Below are 21,165 nucleotides of genomic sequence, written 5' to 3' on the forward strand. Positions count from 1 at the left end.
CATTATGAAAGAAAAAAGACCCAAACCAACAATGTAAACACAGATCTCAAAACTCTGGAGAAGGAATGATAAACAAATGAAAAGGTATAAAAAAGGAAAATTTTTTTTAAAGAAGCATCCATCAACATATAAGCAACAGAAAGTACCAGTAAAATCAGAAACTGATTCTTTGAAAGAATTAACAAGACAGATAACAGTTTAGGTAGACTCACAAGGGTAAAATGAGAAAATGTTGTAATTATATGGATCAGATATGAAAGGGGAGAAATTACAACACATCCTTAAGAAAATTAAAATATAATGAGAGGTTATTATGAAAACAGGAGAATATAGAAGAAATGTATAGATTCTTAGAGACAAGTAATATTCCAAACCTGAATTAGAAGAAAGTAGAAACCTTAACAGGCTAATTAAAAGTAAGAAATTTAGAACAGTATCAAGAATATTCCCAAGGGGGGAAAAATCCTGCTCTGGATGAGTTCAACGTTAAATTCTATCAAACTTTTGGAAATTTGCTACCTTTACTTGTTAAGTAAGCTCTTCCAAATCATCTAAGACACAGAAATCTATCTTAACAACTTCTATGTAGCTAACATTACACTAGTACCCAAAGCAGACAAAGACATTTCCAGAAAAGAAAATTTCACATTGTTTTCCCTGATAAATATTGATACAGAGATCTTTAATAAATGTTAATATGTACCTAAAATACTACTGTGAAAGATATGTAAGCCAATAGGGTCAAAATAAAAATTAAAAAAAAATCCTAGCTAATTGAATGCAACAACACTTCGTAAACAATTAGCCGTCCACCTGATGACATAGGAAAGACTGACTAAACAGGGGTTTTCCTCAGAATGGGTTTAATAGGAAAACAAACAGACAAACAAAAAACAGACAGGATAGAGAGGCCAGGGTCCTTATAGCAAAGCTGGTCATCTGCGCGCACACACACACACACACACACACACACACACACACACACACACACACACACACACAACTCTAGCTGGGATTCTTTCCCACCCACTCCCCTCAGGCAAGTGCTTCTCAATTAGATACCAGGATATAAGTTTCCATTTGAGATATTTCTTTGCTATTAAAAGGACAGTTCCCTTTTGGGGGAGAGTCATCCAAGACCCTGTTAACTACTGGGACATTTTGGAAATGATTGTTTTTTTTCACATCTGAAAGACATTTGTTATGCTGTGTTAATGGCAATAAAATAGAAGAAACACTCACAAAAGCAAAATGGAAATAAATACCAACACAAATGCTATATTTTGCCAATATTCTCACAAAATAGTTGACATGTTAATTTAAGCATAAATTTTGTGTGAAGTTAATTCACCTTTTACTATTATTATACATCTTTATAAACTACAGAAAAAAACAGGGCATATGACTATTCAGGACACCACATTTAGTGCAATGCCAAACCAAATTGTTGGCTTCTTTGTCTATAGGGTCCGCACCTGGCAGTGCTTAGGGCAAGAAGACTGGCAGGAAGCATGTAGTAAGAGGAATTTAACTTAAACATACTAGATATGGAGATAGACTTAAACATACTAGAACTGGAGATAGACTTTAAAAATACTAGATAGAGCCATTCCGCTTACTCTGGCCCTAAGATGGCGGCTGGCGGTTGTGTCCTGCGTACTGGCCACGTAGAAGATGCTTCCTAGCTCATCTTTCTCAAAGACTTTGAAACAGCCAAGACTTATAAATTCAGTTCTTCATCTGCTTTTGGAGTATTGGATACAGCAGAATGAGAGTGCTGGGGATGAATAACTTTCCAAGGTCTTCATGGAAATGTTCAACACTATAGACCGTTTCAGTCGTTTCAAAAATAGATCATTGCCAACGTTTATAGTTTCTTGCTACAGAAAAAGCTTTCTAAGTTTGAGTTAGCATGTTTAGCCAACCTTTTCCCAGAGACTGCTGGGGAGTCCAAGGCTCTGATCCCAAGACTTGAGGGGCAGTTTGAAGATAAGAGATCCAACAGATTCTTAATGATTTCCAGACTAAGCGCAGCTTTCAGTATGAAACATTAGCTACCACTGCTGCTGAAGGAATCCCATCCATAGTATAACACCATGGTCCTAGTATCAGGCCCAGCTTGTACAGAAATTTGAATGCAGAAGACACTCAAGTTCCCCATGGAGATAATAATCCAGGTTGGCCTTGGTTTTTAGTTTCTATTTGAAAACAGACTATTGAACCATACTGAGCTTGTACTTGGAGCAAGGCTTTCATTAGAGCAGATGCCTTTGGCTTCTTGAGTTTGCCTCTGGGTGGATAAGGTGGGCGATCTTATAACAACCTCATACCAGGTTTGTCAATTACTCTTGTTATTTTGAATTCTATTTTATTTTTACATTTCAGTAGATTTATAGTTTTTGATGTTACAGAACATATAGAACCTGTATAGGCAATAATAGTCTCACCTAAATGTGAAAAGAATTAAACCAGACCAGTATACTTGCTTAAGAAAGCATACTAGATAAGTCCCATATCACTTGAGTTATCTGCTCCACTCTCCCGCTTTCCCTTCAAGTTTTACATAATATTTTTCTAGGTTAATATATAAATTTCATCAACATTCTTCAAGTCAAGTATAAAAGTGATTTGGGGCATAAAATTGAGTCTCAGAAAGCATATAAATAATTCAAGAAATAGTAAGGGACTTATGAATAATATTTTAAATAACTATAGGATGCTAAAAGACAAGTAAATCTGAGCTGAGAATATTTATTGGTCATTTATGGAAATATAAACACATCTCTATTTTTTAATGTTTTTAGGATCAGGTAATAGGGTGAAGGACAACTGATGAGTACACATGAAAAGGAGCTAGAAAGAAAAAAAGAAAAGGAGCTAGAACTGAAAATCAAATCAGAGTTTTTAACATACAGGTACAAAGTGATCTGAGAAGATCCCTTTCTACTGGCAGTTATGAGAACTTTTTATCAGAACTTTGACTGCATTTACATTCATAATTATTTTACTGTATATTTGCATATAGAAGGTTAATTCTTTTAAAATTTAGCTTCCTGGAAGGAAAGACATTGATTTGTCAGTTAATTCTAGATTTGCTGATACATCAAGCAGAGAATTTGAATGATATTAGAAATTAATTTAGTCATTTTCTATTAATGCTTCATAATTATGATTGTTGTTAAAAAGTATTAGCTTCTTACATAGACTGATAAATAGGCAGATAAATGCACACACAGCACGGAGTGTTAACTAAACAGAGTGAAAGAAAAGTGAAAACATGCATATACACGTAGAAATCCCTGTTGTTGAAATGTTAAGCAAATGTTAAACAAAAAGGTTGATGATTCAAGAAACATTCTTTGTTGTTTTGGGGCCACATGTGGCTGTGTTCAAGGCTTAGTCCTGCATCTCTCACTTCCAGACCTTCTGAGTACGTGCTTAATATAAAAAAAAAAGCTACTAAATATTGTTGTGAGATTTTGTTTGAAAAACATCTGACAGTGCTTGAGTGTAAGTCTCTATGGTCTTTGAGGGGGTTATGTGGTTTCAGGGATGGAACCTGGTTGTTCCTCATGCAAAGCATGTGATCAGTTACTGAGCTTTCTCTCCAAGCTGTTGTGTTTTTTATTTAAATTTGTTTTATGTTAAGAATAAAGGATGAAAAAAAAGGAAAAAGGATGGCTAATATAAACACTAGATATATGTATATATACCCAGAATAATAATAATAATAATAATAATAATAATAATAATAATAATAATAAGAAGAAGAAGAAGAAGAAGAAGAAGAAGATGGATGCATTTTATTTCATCTTTTGGTAGTTCTTGTCTAAACAATAAAATTTAATCAAGGACCAAAAAAACCTCCTAATAAAGGTTATGTAGTCAAAATGTAAAAAAATAAAAAAATCAAAATTGTGTGGTTTAAATAATTAAGTTTTAAAAATATAGCACTGGCTAGGAAAGATCACATATATTTAATTATGAAATCATTTTAATAAAAAGCTCATTTTAGTTAATTTTTAATTTGATTACTCATTGTCTTGCAAGAAAGACATATTCAGAAATGATCCATGAATGCCACTCATTGATTACTTTGTAAGAAAAGACAACATACCAAGAATAGTTTACTGTATGAAAAATCCTCCAGCATAACCAAATAAATATGTCAATGTGATAAAACAGAAGCAAACTTTCTTAAAATTATTTAGAAATAGAAATAAAACAAGATGAATCAAAGAGTAGCATTGAATCTTAATAACACTGTAGGTGAAGGTTAGCATACAGAAGACACATTAGCATACTTCATCAAGAATTCATGTAAATGTATATAAACTTTTAAAATATCAACTAATTAAACATTCTACAGATCTTGACCAATAGTCAATCTGGTGATAGACCAGATAATAAGTGCTGAGTGTCAAAGTCACCTGCTTCATTCCTTGCTTCAATTCCTAATGCTTATTAACAGAAAGCTAAGCACTTAGCATTACTGTTTATCAATTTCTGTTCCTTTAAAAGATATTTTTATCAATATGGAAAAAATAGATCATTTAATATAGTCTCTAACTAAGCTAAATGTATTGATATTTTCTAATTCTCGCAACCCCACAAAAAATCAGTTCTGTGAGCAAATAAGGTAAAGAATCAAACTAATCTTTACATAGTGTGGAAGTTGATAACTCATCAAAATATTAAAGATTCTGAAATTTGAATTTTTTCATCATTAATTTCCCAAAATTACTTAAGGAACTTAAATAATCATCTTAAAACTAATATCAAAAGCTTAAACATTTATTAATCAAAATATATCTAAAAGTTACTATTTGTAGTATGTTAATGACTATTATATAAATCTGATTTTTAATAATAATAAAAATTTGTGGGCCCAGAGAGATAGCACAGCAGCGTTTGCCTTGCAAGCAGCCAATATAGGACCAAAGGTGGTTGGTTCGAATCCTGGTGTCCCATATGGTCCCCCATGCCTGCCAGGAGCTATTTCTGAGCAGACAGCCAGGAGTAACTCCTGAGCACCGCCGGGTGTGGCCCAAAAAACAAAAACAAAAAAAATTTTGTTTGATCAAAGACAGACAAAAACTGAAAGAAATAAAGGATAAGAATAAGCAACCAACCCACACTACAATGAAATTGGGATATTTATACCTTAGAGAAAAGAAATAATAAAGAAGAAACACGGAACATTAAAGTTAAACAAGGAACATTTCTTGAAAGATAATGAAGAAAACCATTAAAAAATAATCGTTAATAGTTTCTGAAATATACTGCATTTCACTTGATAATTGTCTTGACCACATAATCATTATTCCACTTTTTTAATAATATGACCATCATCTTTGAAACCTTTTTTTTTTTTTTTGGTTTTTGGGTCACACCCGGCGGTGCTCAGGGGTTACTCCTGGCTGTCTGCTCAGAAATAGCTCCTGGCAGGCACGGGGGACATATGGAACACCGGGATTCGAACCAACCACCTTTGGTCCTGGATCAGCTGCTTGCAAGGCAAACGCTGCTGTGCTATCTCTCCGGGCCCGAAACCTTATATTTTTAAAGCTTTACATTAAATCCCATTTTTTTGAGAAAGACAACTGGATAGAATGCAACAAAATGTATATAATGAGGTTAAAGAAATGGGTCCAGCATGTCTCCAATCATTGTGAATCTGTGAGAGACTTTGAAATCCTTGTTCATGCATGCTACAGAGTCTTTCAATAATCTTTGGGATGGTTCTTTAGCAATATTAGTAAAAATTTACAGGTTTTTACTAATTCTTTGAATGTCAGTATGTGACAGGGTGAAGGTATAGGTTATTATATGAAATAAATTTTTGATATATTTTTAGAATTTCACTCATAACTCATAGCTATATATGTAATTGTCAAAGTGTCACTTCTATAGATGACTCTATCCAACAAGAGATATTAACTCAAGGGCTAACCAATGTTAGCTAACCAACGTTAGCTAACCAATTGGTGTGAACCAATGCCATGTCTCTTTAACCTCGCATACTCCAGAAACAACATACCTGCTAAATTACAACATATCTTATTTTGGGGGTTACTCCTGATAGAGTTTAGGAGAGTTTCTTTCAGTGGTGTTTAATATTTAATTAACTTAATTAGTCTCATACAAGTCAACTACTTATACCCTTGGTCCCTCATGCTAGGAACAATTTCTTTTTTTTTTTAAAGTTTCAGGAGACATCAGCTTTATTACAAGGCCCTAACCGCCATGTGCATATTCTTCACATGGTCTTTAAACTAAGTTGCTTTTTTCTTGCTCATGCATTCAACCTGTCTCTGAACTGTCCCTCTGCTGCATCTCCCTCTCACTCCTCCCCATAGGTCACTCTTAATTACGAACCACAAAACCCCTCTCAGCTGTGGGAGGGTCTCATTATGCAGGTAAGATAGGCAGAAAGTTGGGGGAGGGTAACAATGGATGAAGGAGATAATACCCTTTTTTTTCTATGTAAAATATGTATTTCTTGCTCTTCTGAGACAATGGATTTCTTCTGGAGGGTGGCAAGGGCAAGAGTTAGATCCATACCTGGTAATGCCCAGAGGCTATTCCTGATCTAGGAATGACCCCTGGCAATGCTCAAAAGACCATATGCAGTGCCAGGGAGCAAACCATAGTGGGTCACATGTAAGGCAAGTGTCTTAATCCCCTGAACTATGTGTCCAGTGTAAGGCAGTAATTTTCAATTTCTTTTTTTTACATTTTTTCTTTATTGAAACATCTTGATTACAAATGTGATTGTGATTAGGTTTCAGTCATGTAAAGAATATCCCCCTTCACCAGTGCAACATTCCCACCACCAATGTCCCAAATGTCCCTCCATCCCACCCCACCCCCACCTGTACTCCAGACAGGCTTTCCAGTTCCCTCATTCATTCACATGATTATGGTAGTTCTCTGTGTAGTTATTTCTATAACTGCACTCACCACTTTTTGTGGTGAGCTACATGAAGTGACCTGGAAGTTCCAGCCCTCATCTTCTTTTGAGGTGCAGAAGCTTCTCAGCTTAATGTATTCCCATCTGTTGATCTCTGCTTCCACTTGTTTGGAAAGTGCAGTTCCCTCCTTGAAGATGCCTTTAGTCTCAATGTCATGGAGTGTTTTATCTATGTGTTGTTCTATATACCTTATGGTATCAGGTCTGATATCAAGGTCTTTAATCCATTTGGATTTTACCTTCATACATTATGTTAACTGGGGGTCTATGTTTGCTTTTTTGCAAGTGGCTAACCAGTTCTGCCAGAACCACTTGTTGAAGAGGTTTTCCCTGCTCCACTTAGGATTTCTTGCTGCTAGGAGCAATTTCTGACTGCATAGCCAAGAGTAACCCCTGAGTATCACCAGGTGTGGCCCAAAAACCAAATAATAAATAAATAAAATAAATTTAAATAAAAAGAATGATGTTGGACCTTATTGAATGCTTTCTCTGCATCTATTAATATTATTATATGATTTTTATTTTCTTTTTGTTGATGTGGTATATTATCTTGATTGATTTACATGCATTAAACCATTCTTGCATTACTGGAATGGATTCTACGTGGTCGTGGTGTATGACCTTCTTGATGAGGCATTAGATCCTATTTGCCAGAATTTTGTTGACTTTTAGATCAGTGGAATAGACTTGAGTATTCAGAAAATATTCCCCAGACATACAATCAATTAATCTTTGATAAAGGGGCAAGAAATACAAAATAGAGCAAGGAAAGCCTTTTCAACAAGTGGTGTTGGGGCAACTGGTCAGCCGCTTGCAAAAAGCAAACTTAGACCTCCATATAACACCCTGCACAGAGGTCAAATCCAAAAGGATTAAGGATCTGGATCTCAGACCCGAAACCATAAGGTGCCTTTAACAATATGTAGGTAAAACACTCCATGACATTGAGACTAAAGGCATCTTCAAGGCAGAAATAGCACTCTCCAAACAAGTCAAAGCCAACATAAACAGATGGGACTAAATAAGCTGAGAAGCTTCTACACTTCAAAGAAACTAGTGCCTAGCATACAAAAGCCACCCACAGAATGGGAGAAACTATTCACCCAATACCATCAGCAAGGGGCTAATATCTAAGATATACAAGTTACTGACAAAACTTAAAAAGAAAAAATATCTAATCAATCCCATCAAAAAATGGAGAGAAGAAATGAACAATTTCTCAAAGAAGAAATTCAAATGACCAAAGGGCACATAAAAATTGTTCTACATCACTAATTATTGGAAAGATGCAAATTAAAACAATGATGAGGTACCATCACATGCCACATAGACTAACACACATCACAAAGAACAAGAACAGTAAGTATTGGCGGGGACGTGGGGAGAAAGAAACTTTCATTCACTGTAGGTGGGAATGCCATCTCGTCCAGCCCTTATGAAAAACAATATGGAAATTCCTCAAAAAAACTGAAAATTGAGCTTCCATATGACCCAACAATAGCACTCCTAGGGACATATTCTCAAAATGCAAAAGTGCAATACAAAAATCCCTTCCTCACACCTATATTCATCGCAGCACTGTTTACAAAAGCCAGACTCTGGAAACAACCAAGATGCCCTTCAATAGAGGAATGGCTAAAGAAACTGTGGTATTTATACACAATGCTGAGTGAAATACAAAAGAAGGAGCAAGAGAGAAACAGAATAGTCTCGCTTATGTATGGGTTTTAAGAAAAATAAATGACATTATTGTAATAATGCCAGAGATAAGGGCCTGATGAAACTGTTCACGATATGAATCTCACCTCAAAGAGTGCAGTTAGAGAAATAAGGCACTAGCAACTACTACCAAGATAATGTGAATGAGTGAGAGAAGTAGAATACCTGTTTTGTATATAAGCAGGGCTTATGGGAGGAGGGAGTTGGGGGGCATTGGTGGTGGGAAAGTTGCATTGATGAAGGGGGGATGTTCTTTTTGTGGCTGAAACCCAACTACAGTCATGTTTGTAATTACAGTGTTTAAATATATTTTTAAAAAATAAAGCCTTGTATTTCTTTTAGTGGTGATTAAAAAATCCAAAAATTATAAAATTCTTTGGTTTTCAGCATATATTTGCAAAATAAAATGATTTATCCATACTAATATTGTGCATTAAAACTGATTTTTGTTTTGTTTTGTTTTGGTTTTGTTTTGGGGCCACAACCTTCAGTGCTCATGGTTTACTACTGACTGCACTCAGAAGTCACTCCTGGCAGGCTCGGGGGACCATATGGGATGCCAGTAATCGAACCAGGGTTCGTTTAGGGTTGGCCACATGCAAGGCAAATGTCTTACCACTATACTATTGCTCTGATCCCGCATTAAAATAATTTTATTATTGGGGCCAAAGTGGTAGTACAGCAGGGAGGGCATTTGCTTTGAACATGGCTCATCAGGGTTTGATCCTCAGTACCCTACATGATCTCTTGAACACTTCCAGGAGTAATTCCTGAGCACAGAGCCTGGAGTAACCCCTGAGCACTGCTGGGGTTACTGATTGCAAACAATCAGACCAAAAAAAAAGTGTAATTGTTATTTTCAAGTCTGAAAAGTTTTATAAGTCTACTATTGCAGTTTTGATAGAACAGATCATTAATCTTTGGAGATAACGAGATCAGCAGGCACTAACACATGCTTTGAATGCAGTTGGACCAGAGTTCAAACACCAGAAGCACATGCCACTCCACCCTCAAACTCAGCACCACAGGGTGTGGCTCAGGGCCATCCAGCAGAGTTGGCAAGGTATTGCAACAAGTAGCTGCTCCCAGGCACCTGGAGTGCTGCTTTGAGAGATCAACAAACAAAGGAACAAACCACGAAGGAAAAGAACCAGTCTATCAAGTAAGCTGAAGGAGGACTTTGGAGACTCTTTAAATTAAAAGTGCCCTATCAAATAAGTAAGCTTATGATCTTATTATGATTAATAATTTATTTTCTAAGTAAATATGTTTTAACTAACTAACTAACTAACCTTGGTTTAACTAAGAAATCTACAAAGCTATGTTTTTCTTTGTTTGCAGGGTACACTAAAGATGCTCAGGGCTTCAGGGCTTACTTCTTATTCTCTGACTCAAGAATCTCTTCTAATGGTGCTCAGAGGGTCATAGGGGATGGTGTGGATAAAACCTGGCTTGGCTGCATGCATGGCAAGCCTCCTACCTGCTTTTATTACAAATAAATATTTATATTACCAAATATTTTGGTTTTTTTTATTACTAAAATGCAATTAATGCTCAAAATCTTATTTCATTCAATATTATTGCTGTCATTTTAAGAATGAAAACAAAAATCTTAGCCTTTGTTGAATAAAATGCTGTTATTTGAGGTCCTAATGTAGACATATTTTACTTTGAATCATAGTTCACAAAAAAGAAACTATCAAAAGGGCTAAGTGAGGATTATTATATTTTAAAATGTGTGATTATTTGGAATTTCTTGTCAATTTGTACATAAATATTTATATATGTACAAAAATATGTATATATTTTTAAACCTTTAGTTATCTTTCATTGATCAAATAAACATTGATAAAATAAAAATCTACTATTTATAGGTTTTTTTGTTTTTTGTTTTTGTTTTTTTTTTTGGTTTTTGGGTCATACCCGGCAGCACTCAGGGGTTCCTCCTGGCTCTATGCTCAGAAATCGCTCCTGACAGGCTCGAGGAACCATATGCGATGCTGGGATTTGAACTGCTGTCCTTCTGCATTCAAGGCAAATGCCTTACCTCCATGCTATCTCTCTGGCCCCCATTTATAGTTTAAACTATATATTATCTATATGTTCTATAAATCTATTAAAGTACCTGAAGAATAACCAACTTGGTTTTCACATGGAAAAAGAAAACAATAATGAACATTAAAAACAATAAACAAAAAAGGTTGATATAGCTTGTTTGTAGTTGACTGTAGTGTAAATGCAAAACCATCCTCAGTCTGTAGAATGATCTCATTCCCGCATCTGAGAAATATGATTTTTTCCCATGGAAGCATTATAATGTTACAAAGAACTCAGTATTTAAACTATGTACATACAATGGTAAAGCATTGAATTGACACTTATGATAAAATGCTCTTGATTAAGACCTAATAAAGCACTCTGTATAATACTTGTGAATAATGCATTGCCAGATAAAGTTAGACACAAAGCAAAGACAGTGTCAAAGCTAATATGGTCAGGCATTATTCAGTCATATTACTTTTTTTATTACTAGACTAAAATTTCATATTATATCTCAGTAGCTTTTCATTATTTCAGCACATAATACAAGCACTCTTTGGAAAAGACCACCTAATTTTATAAAGAACTACTGTAGTAGAAAAACCACATAAAACCAGGCAAGGCATTTCTTAGTGATGTGGGTTATATTACCACTAAGTTTTGGCTAAGAAAATGACATTTTTTTTAAATTTTAATATTTAAAATAGCCAATATATTTCTTTTTTCTTTATAAAGTACTTAACCAGAAAATCAGTAAATAACAAAGCTTCCCAAATTTTTATTTTTAAAAACTCAAGTTAAGAAAAAGAAAAATCCAAATCAACAATGAGATGACTTTGAGATATTTTACACTTCTGAGAATGGCATATATCAAAAATATTAGGGACAATTTATGTTGGGAGAAATGTGGTGAAAAAGGAACTCTTATCTACTGCTGGAAATAATGATTTCTGGTCCAATACCAATGGAAAAACAGGACAGAGGGATCTCAATAAACTCAGACGTGAGCTCTCCTATGACCCAGCAATTTCACTTTGAGTATTGATCCCCAGGAAAACATTCATTTAAAATGATGTATGCACCTATTTATTCTTTGAAGTACTTAGTACAATAACTAGAATTTGGAATCATCCTAGATTTCCAATGATGGGTCACGAAAATATGATGTATATATATATATATATATATATATATATATATATATACACACACACACAATGGAATATATACACAATGAAATACTATACAGTTGTAGTAAATGATAGTCATGAAATTTTCAATAGGGAGCCAGTTCACTAGAGTAGGGGTGTGGGGACAATGAGTAGGGTAGGTAGATTTCAAAAGAAATTTGGCCAAAAGGGGTCCATAATTGAGAATATTGAGAAACAATGCCTTCGTTAACTGTACTTCAGTCAAATAAAAAAATCTATCTTTAGAGTATTAAACAATATTATTTTTAGTCATGGTTTTATTTCATCCTCTTTTCTTTCTCCAGAGGAACTCAATTCTGAGAATCACAGTCAAAAGTAAGTGTGTGGAGGCTGGAGTGGTGGCACAAGTGGTAGGGTGTTTGCCTTGCACATGCTGACCTAGGATGGACCGAGGTTTGATTCCCTGGCATCCCATATGGTCCCCAAGACAGAAGCGATTTCTGGGCTCATACCCTGAGCATTACTGGGTATGGCCAAAAATCAAAAAATAAAAAGGTGTAGAGAATGTATTTATGTGGTTCAGAAATAGGCAAATTGTAAGAGATTATCTTTGGGAGGGAACATTTTGTGCTTGGGAACAATGTGAGAAATAAAAATATATATATAGGGCTCTAGGAAGACAAAATTTTACTTCACTGGGCTATTCCATTGAATTGATAACACCTTTGGGAAATGTGAATCGTATCAAACAAGAGTATATAGAACACAAGTGGTAGTTTGTGCCCAATGTATAGAAGAAAGCACAACAAATGAAACTTCTTCATCCTATATCTATAACCATTACTGTTGAGCAAAACACACGTGCATTTCTTATATATATATATTTATATATATGAATATATAAATATGTAAATATAACCATGTATATATATGGACACAATGTTATATTTGTATATTTAAGTTGATAGATGTATCTAACAAGTGCTACTATAAAAGGTGGCCTATATCAGAGAATTTGGTTTGGTTCAGTTTGGTTTTGCTCTTGGGGGGGTCACACACATTGGAGTTTGGGGCTTACTCCTGGCTGTGTGCTCAGGGATCACACCTGGCAGTGCCCAAGTGATCATATGAAGTGCTGGGATCAAATCCAGGTCAGTAGTGTGCAAAGAAGTGCCCTACTTACTATACTATCTCTCCTGCTGCTATTAGATAATTTATACATAAATACTATTTTAGGGTTTTCCCACCACTTAGACTAAAACCTGTAGAGTTTTTATTTTCATTTTTAAGTTTCACAACATGCTATTATTTAATCACTCTTTTCTAACAGTTAATTTGAGGACCTTTTGCACACATGGTTTCACTGTTATTTTACATGGCTGCATAATTTCTCAGCGACTCATATCTCATGTTTGCAATCCTGATGGCAAACATTTCCCACAACACAGATCTATGTCTTGTCTAGCAATGATTGAAATTTTACCAAGTACTTTCAGATGCTTCCTAAATATAGCAATGCCCTTGAAAAGTTGAGAAATATTCGCAGAAACTGCAATAAAATCATCTAACTGCTAAAAGCAATTGATAGAGGAGTACTACCAGTGTCAGGGGCAAAGGGGAGAAAGGGTAAAAGAATTGATATTTGAGTTCATCGAAGTTTAGGAGGAAGGCCACCAAAAGGAGATTCTCTTTGCTTTAGATCATACATGAAATAAATCATTTCATATATGTGAGGCTTTAGCCTATTCCAATAATAAGAATAGCATTTTGAAAACAGCAACATCAACAAGGTAAATAAACTGAAGATATTAGCTATATAGAAGCCATATCTTAGTCTTTGGCAGGTATTATTTCCTGGAACAGTTCGCGCTGTTAAAGTTCCTTAATTACACTTGGCAAGACAGTCATTAGTTGTTCATTTTCCACTTTAAAAACCATTCTTCTCTCTAAGTGGGGATAAAAACACCTTTTCACCCAACCTTTCAACAAAAGCACTCTAAAGAATACTTAAATTAGAGTTAATAGTTTACAGAAACAATAAGAGAAAATGCAGCTGAATTCCACAAGAATCTGTGGATTACCTCTTGTGTTTCCGAGTTGAGATGGTAATAAGTCAATACAGTCATAGAAATGCACTTGATTGTTCCCCACAATCAAATTCCAAATAATGTTTGTGAATGTGAGTGCCTAAATATATTGTAATTAATGAGGTAAGAAAATTAAAAAGCTTTTCTACTAACTACATGGATGTAAACAGTTAAAGCTGTATCTTCCTTTTTTATGCTAAAATAACATATATATGTATAAAGACAAAGCTAACACTTTTTTTTCCCCTATTCAAATGTCTTTCTTGTCTAAAGATCGAAAAATAAGCAGATCTTTTCAATAGTAAATACTGGGTAACAATTTATTTTTACTGTTCTTTTTTAAATTATATGCTTATTATAATATAAGAAACAATTTAAAGATGTTGAATTATTTTAACAACCATCATCTAAGATCAGTACTATGATATCTGATGTTCACCATCTAATCTACATCACATTTTGGTACTCATAGGTACATATTTATACATATTCAAATTTATTCTTTGAAATGAAATGTTTCTCACATTATTTTCAGTAAATTAACCTGATTTTAAAAGATTTTTCTTAAATTTCACAGATATTGATGTGGATTTAAGTAATATTATTATAATTTAAATAGCTTCATCATATTTTATAACATGAGTGTTCCAAAATCGATTCAGTCATTCTTTTTCTCTGATGGCTGAAAGATCTCCATATTATTCCCAGGTAACTATTATTATTATTATCATTATAGGTTTTATATAATAGGCACATTGGCAAATATACTATTGTTTCTATCAGATTAAATCTGACATTATAAGATAAAATCTCCACAGATATTTTCCTATGTATTATATGATAAACATCAGTTGTGTTTACTTTTAACACATAAACTTTAAAGAATAGTTTTTATGCATAAAGGCTCTTTACCAAACATAAACTAAGATCTTCCAACCTTTTATAAATATGAAAGTGATTTTTTTATTTTCTTTATAAACCATCTTAAATTCTCATCTGTTCCAAATCTAGAAGGCATTTTTGTTTATTTTAGATTTCAGTATCTTACACATATATAATTAATAATTTATTCTTTTAAATTTTTTACCATCAATTAAATTCCCATGTTTTTGAAGCTTAAATTCTGATACTTAATTTTATTCTGTTCATCCATGAACATCTTTTATAACACCATATTGTTTAGTTACTCTAGTTTTGCAAAAATTTGAAGCCAAGAGTGTGACGCCATCATTCCTCTCCTATCTCAGTGTTGCTTTATTCAGTGTCTTCTGCAATTCCCCATAAAGTGTAAGACTATTTCTGTGTCTTTAAAGAACGTTATTGGAATTTTAATATGAAGTGCAAAACCTCTTTAACTTTTAACATATATCTGAATCATTTCAAGGACTGTTAGTGTCAATATTTCTGAGACTAATTCTCTATTTTTCATTCTCAGTTTGCTGATTCGGTAGCTCTGGAAGATCCTGAACCTGATGGTTGAAGATCAGACTTTATAAATGGTACCTTCTTTCAATTAAGAAAAAAAAAATTGGAGCCAGAGCTGTGGCGTGAGCGGTAGGGCATCTGCCTTGCATGTGCTAACCGAGGACAGACCATAGTTTGATTTCCTAGCATTCCATGTGGTCCCCCAAGCCAGGAGCAATTTCTGAGCACAGAGCCAGGAGTAACCCCTGAGTGACACTGGGTGTGGCCCCCCCAAAAAAGAACAAGAAAAAAGGAAAGAAAAAAAATTCTCTGTGCGACTAACTTCTGGATGCTGCACTATCCAAATGAGATATTTAATATAACGTTGGATAAATACAGAGAAAAGTGACTTAAATCATGCTAATTTTAATTAAGTTTCTATATTTTAATACATTAAAGTTTATGGTCTGTATAAATTAATATAACAAGCATATCAAAATTACTGCCTTCCCCACCTTTGGTCCCCTTTCTAGAGAAGAAAAGGGCAGAAAAGGAAAAAAAATTAGGGGGAGGGACAGAAAAAATGGAAGCAATGAGGAATAAGAGTCAAAAGGATCTGAATACATCGATGGTATAAAGGAATGAAATAATTAAATATCCAAACTACAGAGTCAGTAATACTGATGGTATAAAGGAATTAAATAATTAAATATCCAAACTACAGAGTCAGTAATACTGAAAATGTGACATCCAGACTTTAAAGACCAAACTTTAGATGCTTGTCTAACTGGCAAACAGAGACTAGGAAGGGGTGGCTAAGGAGGTAACCAGGAATCCTTGGTGGAGGGAAGAAGACACTGGAAGCAGGACTGGTGTTGAACATAGCATGTTCAAAACTCAACTAGAAATAATCCTTGGCAAGTTGTGATGTAGTTAGATATTTAAACCACAGAACAGATCATGGGGCATTAACATAATTTTTAAATTTATAAAGAATAATTGTATTTTCTTATTAGATCTGTAATTAGCAAATAGTTTGTTCCATTCTGTAGACTCACTTTTCCTTTTGTTTATTGTACCCTTTGATGTCTTTGGTAGTTTTATTTCTTGCTACCATTGAGACTGTTTTTGTTTGGGTGTGGTAGCAAAGAATCAGATTATGCCTTGTAAACTAAGATTTATTTAACAGATTTATATTTAAATGTTATATTTATTTTTTAATTTATTTTTAAATTATTTGCTTTTAGTTAAATTTTTAGCATGCTCAATTATTTCCCACTCTCTAAAGCAATTAATTTGTATTAGGATGTAAGTATGATGCTTATATAGTAATGCAGTAAGCCTGGAAGGGTAATGGATGGAGAGATAATACTACTCTCTGAGGGAAATAAGGGATAAATGAGTAAAGACCATAAAACAATCTTCAGTGTTTATCTTTGATCTGAATTATTTTAGAATACTTTAAACCTACTTCTCCAGTCTTTATATTTACTTATAGTATCCCAGAAATTCTGTCTACTAATCTAGAAAAACCTAAATTAAATGGACATCAAGTCATTTTTTGTATTATTACTTTATTTAAGTATTGTGGTTATAAAATTGTTAATTATAGTTTTTGTCATAGAACGTACACCACACTTCCCCAGAGCAATTTTCCTGTCAACAGTGTTCCCAGGTTCCCTCCCCTACTTTCCTGGCCTGCCTCTTGGACAGGCATTTTTACCTCTCTCTTTCTCTCTCTTTTTTGACACTGTGGTTTGTATATTGTTAATGAAGAGTAATGAATTATACATATCACTTACCACCTTTTAGCACCCCATTTTTGTCCAGAGTGATCAATTCCAACTCTCATTGTCATAGTAATTCTTTCTACTATTTGTGACAAGCTTCCTACCATGCAATGGCCTTTATGGCCCTCATCTTTATTATTTCTTGATATTATTACCATACTTTCTTTTATTTTTCTGATCCCTCACAAATGAGTAAGATTATTCTATATCTATCTTTATCGGAATCATTTCATGATCATAATAATCTTCATTATAAAAGCAAATTTCATTTCTTCATTTTTCCTAATAATTGCTGCAGTAGTTCATTGTATAGATGTACCATAGTTTCTTTAGCCATTTATTCAGTTCTCAATCACTTGTATTATTTCCACATTCTGGCTGTTTTAAATAGTGCTGTGAAAAAGTAAGAAAGAAGAGGGCTTTATTGCATGGGGTTTTGGGGTACTTAAGGTATATTCCTAAGAATGGTATTGTTATACCAAGGGAAACTCATTTCTAATTTTTTGAGGAATATCCATATTGTTTTCCAAAAAGGCTGAATCAAACTACAATCCTACCAGCAGTGAATGAAAGCCCCTTATTCCAGGATCCGAAACAGCACTGGTTGTTCTTGTTCTTTGTGATATGTGCCAGTCTTTATGTTATGTAATGGTATCTCACTGTTGTTTTGATTTGCACCTCCCTGATGTAGTAAATGTAGTAAATGCAGTAGAGCATTTTTTTTCATGTGCTTTTTTGAAATTTGTAGGTTCATTTATTCTCCCCATTTTTGGATGAGGTTAGATGTTTTTCTCTTACCAAGTTCTATCAGTGTCTTGTATATCTTAGCCATTATCTGATGGGCATTGAGTGAATAGTTTAAAGCAGTCTTGGGAAAAAAAAAGATAAAAGGAAAACTTTCCCCAAATATAAACTGTACTATAACTCAGTTTTTTTTTTAAAGAATGTGGTATTGAAATAAAGAGAGACCCTCAGGTCAATGGAATAGACTTGAATATTCAGAGATAAACCTACAGGTTTATGATCAATTAATCTTAGCTAAATGAGCAAGCAATATAAAATGGAGCAAGGAAAGTTCTTCACTGAGTGGTGTAGAGAAAACTTGTCAGTTATATGCAAAAAAGAACTCAGATCTCTTTAACACCATACACAAAGCAAAATGCATTCAATATATTGATATCAGACCTGAAACCTTAAGGTACATAGAAGAAAACATAAGTAGAACACTTCATGTTATTGAAACTAAGGGCATATTTCTGGATGAAACACTACTGGCCAAGCAACTGGAAGCAAAGAGAAACAAATGGAACTATATTAAACTGAGAAGTTTTTGCACCTCAAAGGAAATGGTGACTGGGATACAAAAGTCAACCCAGAAAATGGGAGAAACCACTCTTGCCCCATGTTGTCTTTATAGCTTCTGCCTAACAATGACTGCAGATTCAACTATCAAATTCAGAGACAGGGCTTCCTAGACTATCAGTTCCCCTGGCCAATCGCACAAATACATCTAAGCTGTCTGGCTTTCGGTTAGCCCCTTGAAAGTTCTAGACTGCCCACTTACAATACTTCTTCTACAAGATTTGTTAGTGACTTTTCTTGATTCTTCCAACTATTTCTGATCTTATGTCTCAGTTTTTGCCCGCATTTTTTAAGATCTTCTATCATCTTAAATCAATGAATCATAGTAGTTTGGTTTTCCTGAATAAACTCTGACTTATACCTGGAGTTAGATTAAGGGAAGACACTGTTTCTCATCTAATAATAAGTCTATCTACTACAAAGTCCAAGAATCTTTGAAACAGCACATCTAGAATAATAACCATGGTATCTCTACATGTGATGTCTTTAAAGGTACTATGCTTACTAACTCTAGATAGCAAATTACTCTACTGTTAACACACCTCCAAATTGCTGATGATATCTAATTACTTATTCTTTTTTTTCCTTCTTTTTATGGGAGCAAAGAATTTATTGCTATAAAATTATTCATTCCCCTTTATTTGATAAAATTTAGAATATTTGTTTGCACCATATGTATTTGGAAATATACAGATAAATATGTTTATTTTTACAACACAAGAAATAATATAACATGAGATTAAGAATAAAATCTTTTGTAACCAAAGCTGTATTGAACAAAAGATTTATTTCTATTTTTATTATAATTGAAGTGATAGTACTAACTGTTCACCTTGAGGCATGTGGGTACATAAAAGTAATACCCTTCCACTATCCACAAAGTACCAAGAACACCTTACTACTGTTCTTGCTTTACTTCTAGTCTTTCTCATCCCTTTCTGCTCACCCCTATCTTTGTTACCTTGGTTTTAAATATGCATAATGTAAAATATATTAAAATACATAATATACATATATAAACTTTATGTATATAAAGTATAGTGTATTGTTGTAATTAGATACTCCCCATTACTTTAATTTGTTCCTTCATATAAAGCATCTGAATGAGGTAATCCTGTATTTATCTTACTCTAATTTTGCTTGAACTTACTACCCCTTCCAGCTAAGATGAGATTCCATCTTTGATGTGATGGGATAAAATTAATGAGCTTAATGATTAATGGGAGCTGATTAATATTCATTGATATATACATATATCACAATTTCTTTATCCATTGATTGTCCTTGGATACTCAGATTGGGTATATATTTTGGCTATTGTAGATATTACTGTAGTAAATATAGGTCTGCATATCTCATTTCGAATTAATGTTTTTGTTCTCTTGGGATAAATGTCAAGGTTTTGTTAACTATTATCAGAGGAGAAACAGTGTCATCTCTTATCTCGTTAAACACAATATTCTCAAAGTTACTTCTATATTATCTTTACTGTATTAAGTATTGATATGCTTATTAAAATTTTATGATAAGTAAGAAAGTTAGTTGAAATCAAGACAACAGAACATATAAAGAGAGGACAAAACCTGAAACCTATGGATTATATAGAAGTCCTATTTTTGTTTTGTTCTATTTGGGGCCACACCCACTGCTGCTCAAGGATTATGTTATTATGTTATAATAAAGAGTGCTTGGGGACACTATATGGGATGCTAGAGGATTGAACCCAGATCAGCTCTGTGCAGGGCAAACACCTTATTGAAAATTGTACTATCTCTTCAGTTACCCTAGTTATATATTAAAAATATATTTCTACCATTTTTCATAAAAGCTGAATCTATTAACATTTCTTTCAGCAATGTATAAGGATTAAGATGTATTGATTAGATGACCACTGATTATGATCTTTGTGAGAAGCTTACAAGAAAGTCTACTAGTGGGACTTTAGGACAATTTGAAAAGGGGTTTTTAATCTATGACTTTTAAAAAATAACATTTACATTCCACTGTAAAATAGGGAAGTCATATAAAATTATATGAATAAAACTCCAAGACCATGTAATATTTTAATAGTATACCAAAAATAACCTCATTTCCTATGTTAACAATATTTCACAATTATGCTTAATTTTGCATCTTTTGAACACAAATTTAATTAGTCACATAAAAATATATTTTTAATCAAACCTGACTGTGTTAGGAGGAGATTACTCTCTCCTCAATAATCAGGGTTTATAGCTCCAAATAATGTCCCAGAACTCCTTCAAGCAAAACATATGCTCCAGTCACATAACTATGTCCTAGTCTCCACAGTATCTTTTTTTATTTTAGAAAACATATTCTATTCAAAGGGAACATTCTCAGTGTAAAGTATTAACAGTTATTATTCAAAGGAGATTGGCTAGCAAAAAGGAGCTCAATTATTTTTATCATTTCCTCATTTGTAAAGTATGAATCACAGAACTGTTGAAAACCAATTCTCTAATTTTTGAATCAATATGGAAAGAACCAATTTCATGTTGCAGGTTTGTTGCTATAATTTTCAAACAGCTCCAATTCTGCATTGCTTTCAAAAATGTCTACAGTTTGAAATTATGATAGACGTTTCACTGACTCAAATATTTATCCATTATTTCATGATG

The 21,165-nt window shown here is 33.7% G+C and overlaps 1 protein-coding gene and 1 pseudogene across 1 annotated transcript in view; one reads left to right on the forward strand and one right to left on the reverse strand.

The window, feature by feature from the left end:
• The window catches only part of MACROD2 (mono-ADP ribosylhydrolase 2), a 2,173,194-nt gene that overhangs the window by 1,143,615 nt on the left and 1,008,414 nt on the right, over window positions 1-21,165 (reverse strand). The window lies entirely within an intron of this gene.
• LOC126010894 (DNA-directed RNA polymerase II subunit RPB4-like) lies at window positions 1,632-2,092 on the forward strand (annotated as a pseudogene).

This window comes from Suncus etruscus, chromosome 6 (assembly GCF_024139225.1).
Source record: "Suncus etruscus isolate mSunEtr1 chromosome 6, mSunEtr1.pri.cur, whole genome shotgun sequence".
Classification (NCBI taxonomy): Eukaryota; Metazoa; Chordata; class Mammalia; order Eulipotyphla; family Soricidae; genus Suncus; species Suncus etruscus.